The sequence below is a fragment of the Polyodon spathula genome, chromosome 12 (assembly GCF_017654505.1).
Source record: "Polyodon spathula isolate WHYD16114869_AA chromosome 12, ASM1765450v1, whole genome shotgun sequence".
In the NCBI taxonomy this organism is placed as follows: domain Eukaryota; kingdom Metazoa; phylum Chordata; class Actinopteri; order Acipenseriformes; family Polyodontidae; genus Polyodon; species Polyodon spathula.
In genome coordinates this window covers 31838997-31848379 of record NC_054545.1, presented here as the reverse complement: position 1 = coordinate 31848379, position 9383 = coordinate 31838997, and positions in this window count along the sequence as shown.

Below are 9383 nucleotides of genomic sequence, written 5' to 3'. Positions count from 1 at the left end.
CAAAGAGCTGCAAATATGAAAGTAAACACTTTTACACTTATGTTTGTTGATATGCTTTTCTGTTTATGGTCTGATTTAGTCATGGGCAAGGTGTAGTGTATAATCTCAAGTAGTGTACTTATTATTATTATTAAATATAACAGGGTTATTTTAAAATTAAACAAGAAAAAGATTCATGTGTCTTGAGCTGCCTAAATGCTTGTGTTAGATAGTGTTGTTAACATGCCAAATTTCCTAGAGAAATGAATAGGTTTCCTAACCGAATAACAGTATCTCTACAAACAAGAGGGTTTTGCAAAGGCATTGCTTTGTTTATAGCACACGTTAATAATTCTCCAGAAAAACAAAAGGGTTCCTTAGGACTGGTATATGCTTTGTGTTCAGGTGCATTAACAAACCAACAAGAGGCAATAAGCAACTGGAGTATTAATAATCATAATGTTGTGTTATAGAACAGTCTTGTTTTTTATTCTTATTTATTTCATATTGTATGATCTGTTTGGTCAATTAGAAATTAGCACCAAAACAAGAAACTTGTATTTCTGCTTTTTAAATAATTCATATTTACTTTTCACTGGACCAAAAAAAATGTGCCTTGCTTTGGTGATTTTATTACAGCAGTTTTCAGCACATTCCAGTGTGCTTTCTTGGGTACCTGGGTTTAGTCTTAAACAGATTCGAGACACAAGGGTTACAAATTATTAAAGCAAAAAAAACAGCCAAACAAATGCAAAGCTGTTTTTATAATATTTTAAACTGTTTCCTAAAATGTAAACCTTGTATCTCAGTACAGTATTTGCTATTTCAGTGCTTTTTAGTGTCTGTTACATCTGTTGTTTTTTTAACTTCTGCTACATTTATTGCAATAAGACTGAACCAGTTATTGATTTCTGCTTTGTTTTGTTTTTCCTTTATTGAAGTAAGAACTGATACAGTTTTATTTTATAGTCCAGGAATATCATAGTATCCTTCTTGATAAACATGATGTCCAATGTAGGTTAACTTTCCTGTAAAATAATGTAACAAAGTAAAGATAAGAAAGTAGAGTGCTGTGCATTGTTTTGAAACTGGTGTTGTCTTACCACGCTGCACAGTCTCTTAGATATCTAGGTGTATAAAATCTGAGATGGAGTCAAGGATGTTGTCTCCTATATGCTCCATGCATTCTCTAATTATAACTACTATGTGACAAGTGCTTTAGTTTTTCCTTGCTTGATGGGCCTGTTTTTTAATACAAACTAAAACTTAGTCAAGTGCCATTTCTGCTTCAAGTCTGGCTTCAGCTGAATCAGCCGCTGATCTTTACTATTAAAAGTCCCTGAATTTGTGCCTGTCTGCACCCAGAAAGAGAACAGTCTCACTAGAGAGGGTGGCAGGATAACAGTTACTGTGCTCAAGTTTAATAAGCTCATTTAGATCTTAAACCGTGGCAGATCATAATACTGTTGGCATTTATTTGCAGACTACATTTTAATTTTCTTAATGTACATTAATAATGTGGGTCAATAAATCATTGGCCTGCTTGGATGGGACACCACCAGCGGACATTTTGAAAAGAGCTTTGAACAGACATTAAAGTTCTAAGTGTAAGACGTTGTCAGGATTCTAACAAGGAAAATAAATTGTACAGGTACGTTATTTAAATGGTTGTAGCAACACGTGGGGACGTGTAACACTGTATTTTTCAGAACCCGCTACTTACTCGTTGAGCAGTGGTATTTATATCTGCCACTGCTTTGAGAATTAAAATAGGCCCCTGTGTGTTGAGTTGATTGGATGATTTGGGCTTGTACTGTAATGTTGCAAGCCTTTCATCTTTTCAGATATAAATTTAAATAAAACTCGGGTAATTCGCACTCAGCGCAGACCCATCTCCCTACCAATTCAATTATAATTTCCCACTGAAGACAACAGCCTTAGACAACCGAATATAATTGTATTTAGCTGTAGTGTATGCCCTAAAGATTTTTATCTCAAGGAATTACACAACTCTTTAAATGAAAAGCACCACCCTAAGTGTGCCTAATTTCCTTGTGCGTATTATATAGTTAACATACTGACCTCAGTAAAAAGTTGTTTATATATTCATTATAGATTCATACCATATTGTAGTGGCTGTCAATGCAAAAATGTCCTAAAAAAAAGAAGTTTTCAAACCTAATTTAGAAAATAAGTAAGAACTCTACAAACACACAAGATTTTTCAAAATTAGCATTGCATAGATCTTAAATCAATAGGGTGCTGTCCAGTTATAACCATTATAGTTTTTAATGTTGTTATTTGTAATCCCTAATTTGCTATTGTATGAAACATGACCTTACCTACTGGTTTTGAATGCATCATCAAATTGGGAAGATGGAAAATCTCACCTGTTTACTATACTACACTATACTATGTTCATGTTTCATTTAATTTTGAACTCCAGTTTAAACCTAGTCATTCTTCTAATAATTCTTCTACCTCTATTCTATGTTAGTTTTGCCAGTACTTGTGGCGGCAGTTTGATCCGCTACATCAAACACAAAATATATACTTTTCAGCTTTTTTTTTTTTTTTTATAAACACATCAGTGTTAGTTGGGCTGATAAATGTGTAGAGTTGGAAGGGCACATTATATGAATTGAATGAAGAGGTCTGTTCATTGCTGTCACTTAGTTTTTTCCAGGGGCTATGAAGCTCGATAGCAGGTAAAGGAAAATTTAGAGATGAAATAAGTTATCTCCTAGGTGGAGAGCTTTAGCAAATATCTTATTTGATCACAATTCAGATAATCTTAATTAGATAATTAATTATGCACCTTGCAAGACAAATACATACACCATCATTTTTACATTCATTTATTTCAAATGTATTTTAATCTACACCCTTTCTACACTCTTTTATACTTAAAAGAAAGCCTTTTTTCTACTGCTATATTGTCAAATGTCATCACTGATGAATTCTCTGAAAAATGTCATTGCCCTAAAAATTTCTTAAAATTGTTCAAAAACAGCATGTTTCAAAATGGATGATTGAAGAACATTTGGGTGTTCAAACTTTTTTGTGTGATTTATTTTTTTTTTTTTTTTAAATAAATATGAAAACGGTTCCATGACTTTAAATAAAGTCACAATATGTATTTGTATTGGAAGTTTGAATAAACTGCTTATTGTGTCCCTATGAGACCTGTTGCCATTCCATGCAGTACTAAGAGTGCCCTATGTTTGGCACACTGATTTGGCTTGTGAAACTGTAAGCTGAATATGCAAGCTCCACTAGCTAGCTATTGACCTTCCCGTTATAGGAAAGACCAGCTTGTAATTAATACTATACAGTAGGGTCTCATTAAAGAAATAGCATCAGAACTTCATGAGCGTCCATGCAGTACCCTCTCTGTCATTAAAGTCATTGGAGCTATCAAAATAATTACATCAATCTTGGCCACTCTGCAATTCCATTAGCTATGTAAGTCTCACATGTGCTGTTTTAAAAGCACCACATGTCTTTTAATTTGAAAGCATGATATCTGGTACTGTACCACTTCTGGTGAAAGATGACTCTGTTTCTATGCCTTGTTCCTGGGTTAGCCGTTTGCACTTGTACACCCAGGTTCATTTTAAGTAGTGTATTCTGGGTCGAAGCATGGGGATAGGGGAAGGAGCCCGTGAGGGGGTGGGGACAGCCTTCTTCATTCCATTCACATGCCATCAGAGTTGAAAAGTCACACAGTCTCGTCATATGAAAGCAGTTCAGTCTGCACACAGGATTCTCCAACAAAGCTTAAAATAATGTCAAAGCAAGGTGATTAAAACACCATACAGTAGTAAGAGAAAAGTGAAAAAGAAGATTGACAATTGAAGTTCACCAGACATTCAGAATTTTTTTTTTTTTTTTTTTTTTTTTTTCAAAACACTAATACAGGTGGTAATGTTATTTTTTATAACAGAAAGCGATAGCAGGCATATTACACATAGCACACAGTACTTTGCTGTGAAAGTGGGATGCAATTTGTTCCATCAGTATTGCCAACTTGCCAGTACAATTTTAGAAATTATTTTTAAACCAAAAATGTAAGTGGTTTTGCTTTTTGCTGTGCATTTGAAAGAAATGTGTCTGATTTAAACTTTACACACTTTTTTTCCTACAGTTCTATTTTTGCCCAGTGCTCTGTCAAGCACTTTATTTTATTAACGTTATATCTGTTCATTGTAATATGAAAAAAAAAAAAAACACAATACTCTTGCACAAAGCACATTACCAAGCATTTGGTTAATCTTTAAAGGGACTGTGTCTACAAACTTGAGTTTGCTTACAAACATTAAATATGAAATGTTTTTTTTTTTTTTTAATAGTTTTAACTTTTAAACTTTTAATAGACTAAAAGTTATCAAAGTTATGTTTTTAGAGTTTGAGTAAGTGTTTTCTTTAAAAAAAAAAAAAAAAAAAAAAAATAGTAATAATTATCTATCAGACTGACAATTGTGTTGTGACTGATACTGAAAGCAACACATAAGAGCAGCAAGTTTCCTTAACCAAAGACCCCCCCTGTCAAAGGTATTCATCGTATTAAGTAGCATAAGTGTGTTTAAACAGTGTTCTGGTTTGGTCCTGTAAAACACACACAGATACTCACTGGAGCTATTTTGAAGCACAAAAAAAGTAAAATATAAGATCTACTATCATAAACATGGTTGTTTAATAAAGATCTGCATGTGTTTGTATAATGTCATTTGTAATCTGCATTGCATTAACCTGACCAGCTGGATGTATCCTCCGCCGAGCTCTTTGTTCTGTGCGGGGGCATGTTTGCGGCTTGTCTGTTATGTGTTCACTAGGCGTGCTCCCAGGCTCAGTGGCAGCGGCGAACATCTTAAACTCCTTGTAGCTCACGTTCTAGTTAGAAGAAAATATGACATGCTACATTGGCATCTGGTCCGATCTACATAGGGAGCAATCACTGCGTAGACGTACAGTAAACAGTAGATTGTTGTATTTTTCACCTCAGTGTTACTGTTTTATGAGCACTATTCCTTGTTCTCTTTTTGTGTGCCATTGGTATTTGTCAGGGATACTACTGGAGAACATGAGTCATGTGAATTTATCATCTCCATGTGCAATTTTCGATATAATGATGGCTTTTCAAACAGTTGTTACTGTAATCCCACCTCATCCCCTGAGACATCAAAATCATAGAAGATCTGGTTGAGAGCGTGTCCTTTGAGGTTGAAGAGGAATCCTGAGATCTGGAACTCGACGGAGCTGATGGTGTGTTGACAAGCTCAAACACTGGACGAGAGTGGCACGAGATGAACTGCTTCTTAACTTTGTTCTAAACATTGGGGAGACATAGAGAAAAGTGAATTAGATATAGCAGACTATGTTACCTAGAACTGCTTTGTGAAACTAGTCCTAGTTTGCCAAACCGATAGCGAACAAAATAAATTATGGCAGTGAGAATTGGCCATCCAATGCATGTAATGAGAACATTCTCCAATAGAATGGTCAACTCATCTTATGACTATGACTTATTATGTCCAATAGGGGGCAGCAGCACCATACTGAATGTTCTTCAAAAACAGTAGTCACCAGCTGTACAAAGTAAATGTATGTTGCATGATGCTTCAAAGTGGTGAAAAATACGTTATTTTAGATTTATCTACGTATAATATAACGTTCTTTCCTAATGACTGAATTAAATGGTCAGCAAGCCAGACAACAAATATTAAGTAATCATGTCCTGTATATATTTGACATTCTATTTTTTTATACTATTAATATGTAACACATGTTTCCTAATCATCTAAACAAGCTGTAATAATAATAGCAGCGGGGTACAGCAGGGTAGTCATTGCGGTGAGTGCCAGCGGGGTACAGCAGGGTAAAGTCATTGCGGTGAGTGCCAGTGGGGTACTGCAGGGTAAAGTCACTGCGGTGAGTGCCAGGGGGGTACTGCAGAGTAAAGTCACTGCGGTGAGTGCCATCGGGGTACAGCAGGGTAGTCACTGCGGTGAGTGCCAGCGGGGTACAGCAGGGTAGTCATTGCGGTGAGTGCCAGCGGGGTACAGCAGGGTAGTCATTGCGGTGAGTGCCAGTGGGGTACTGCAGGGTAAAGTCATTGCGGTGAGTGCCAGGGGGGTACTGCAGAGTAAAGTCACTGCGGTGAGTGCCAGCGGGGTACTGCAGGGTAAAGTCACTGCAGGACGATTTACAAAGGGCCACAATGATTATGTTGAGTTCAACTTTCCGACTGTTTCACACACCATTCAATCTCAAAATTCGTTCCTTAGAAACACCACAGTCTTCAAAGAGAACTCTACTAGGGATCCACAAAGTAAGAGCCCTATTCAAACAGGAGACCAAATTGGTTATTATTGTGTTGTGAGAAAATAACCACAGGTACTTTCCCTGTTTCCTAAAAGATGACTAAACAGTTTTCATCGCTTTACAAGGTGTGTTGCTGTTCTGTGGCAGGAAATTACAACCAAGTTTATTATTACTCAATAATAATAATAATAATAATAATAATAATAATAATAATAATAATAATTTATAAAACAAGAAGAGAGAAGAATAGGTTAGGACAGTCGAGATAAGGTTGGGAACTTGCTGTCTTGTTCATAGCTGTAGCCTCATTCTGCCCCTTAAGTAAGTCAACGTAAGGGATATTATCAATCACACTATCCAGGGAAGACCACTGCCACTTAGGAAACACAGCATGACTGGAAAATGGTTAGGAGAAAAAAAATAAAGTACAGTCATGAAACTAAACTGCTGAAAGGTTATATTTCATGACATCACAATTGATTTAGAAATATGATCGTTGCAAGAACTTTTGAATAATTTGCACTACTATTGTATATTTGCATATATTGTGAAAGGGATAACGAAACCCAATTAACGAAAGGATGCAATTCACTCTCTTTGTTGTATACCAGAGATAGTCCCCAGGGGAAATCTCTACAGTGGGAGGATCTGAACACTAGTTTTATTTATTTATTTATTTTATTATAATGCAAAGAACAGAAAAGAAAGCATATCAAAATGCTCTGCGTGAAGTATATTGGCTGTAAGAATTCACGCTACAAACCAAAGCTTTTTCTTTCAATTGACCATGCCTTTTAACTAACCAAGGAGCTGCACGACTCCGTGAGAGCATGGCTTGCAAAAATATTTCTTTAATCTAGTGTCGTATCAGATATAAGGTTTTAAAATGAAAATACGTGTTTACAATACCAGCAGAATCTTCTTTTTTTTTTCAAACAAAAAAGGTAGGATCAAACACCATATATATTAATTGTTGAACTGCTGTAGTGTATTTATTTTTGTCAAACATATTATCAAGGGGATAAATGAGGTAATTGAATCAACTAGTTCCTTTATTGTGAAAGCATGGCTTGGACAGCGGAACTCTACAGCACATGTGGTATCAAACAAGACAAGACCTGATGAGGTTCTCTAATCCTTTGTTCTCATTTGTGGTGTCAAATGAGAGACAGTGGCTTTATCAAGTAACCTTTTTGAGACTTGTCATTTTGTATATAAAAGTTTCTGCTACGCATGCTTTACACCTTGTGACATTTCAATTTGTCATTTTCACTACATCCTCTTTTTTGGGCTTCTCACACAGTTTCTGCCAAACTGTATGTCAACAGAATATACACTGAGTGTACAAAACATTAGGAACACCTGCTCTTTCCATGAAATAGACTGACGAGGTGAATCCAGGTCAAAGCTATGATCCCTTATTGATGTAAACTGTTAAATCCACTTCAGTCAGTGTAGATGAAGGGGAGACAGGTTAAAGAAGGATTTTTAAGCCTTGACTTACAATTGAGACACGAATTGTGTATGTGTGCCATTCAGAGGGTAAATGGGCAAGACAAAAGATTTAAGTGCCTTTGAACGGGGTATGGTAGTAGGTGCCAGGCGCGTCGGTTTAAATGTGTCAAGAAATGCAACGCTGCTGGGTTTTTCACAATCAACAGTTTCCCGTGTGTATCAAGGATGGTCCACCACCCAAAGGACATCCAGCCAATGGCAGACCAGTGGTCGAAAACAGCTCATTGACCAAAGAGGCCAAAGGAGGCTGACACGAATTGTGCAGAGCAACAGACGGGCTACAGTTAGTCAACTGACAGTCCAGTACAACATTGGTGCCGAAAGACCCATAAAAGAATTCCACTTCTTTCAGCAAAACACAAGAAACTGTGGTTGCAGTGGGCTAAGGAACGAAAACACTGGAGGACTGGAAAAACATTGCCTGGTCTGATGAATCCCTGTTCCTGCTGTTTCACGCTGATGGGAGAACTAGGGTATGGAGAAAACCACATGAGTACACGCATCCATCATGCCGCGTGTCAACATTGCAGGCTGGTGGTGGTGGTGTGATGGTGTGGGGTGTGTTTTCACACTGGGCCCCTTGATAAAAGTGGAGCAATGGGTGTGGGGTGTGTTTTCACACTGGTCTCCTTGATAAAAGTGGAGCAATGTTTGAATGCCACAGGATATCTGAACATCATTGCCAATCAGGTGCATCCCTTCATGGCAGCAGTGTATCCATCTGCTAATGGATTTTCAGCAGGATAATGCTCCATGCCACAAGGCTAGGATTGTAGAAAGTTAATAATGTATGCAAATGTTTGAACAACAAAGCATGAGGAAAACAAAAAAAAACATTACCTGTTTTGCATTCACCTCTTCTCTAGTCTCTGCGACTTGCCAGGTTCATTACGGTTCATTCACTCGGCTCAGTTCTTCAGTGTCAAAAGCAACCCAAGCTACCCGAGTCCTACCAGGAAAGACAGATTTTCAATTCAGACTGTATCACAAGGGTTGCTAATTGTCTGTCCAAAGCTCTAAAAAAGATTTTTATATTTTGATTTGTAATTATGTTTTTGTCCAGTTTCTGTATTGCAGGAGTGTATGTTGATTTAATTGTTTACTGTACAGACAGAGGTTGAAATGCATGCTTTACTTAATATTAATATTTGTATGTGCAGCATTTTGATTGAAGTTGAAAACTGTTCATCCACTTACAACACAACAAAATACACTGCCATGCCCAATTCCAGACAGGACAAAGGGGCGGCTATCAAATGCAACATATATAACGCTTTGTTTTGTTTTGATTATAACAGAAACTAAAGGAGTCATTGTATTATTTTCATTAAAAGATATTGGGATGTCCCAAAGCAAATCCCTTCTTAAACTGTATACAGGGAGATGTACTTACAGCTTTGTTTTACATTTCTGAAAAAAAACAAGAAACAAAAGCTTTCAGTACAGATACAAATGGGATTTATTTACTTCCATAAAGTATTGTAGTATCACAAAGCAATCCTTGACATTTGACAGGATGTACTGTTCATCTTTGCAATCATACTCTCCATCAGGGTGTGATTTGA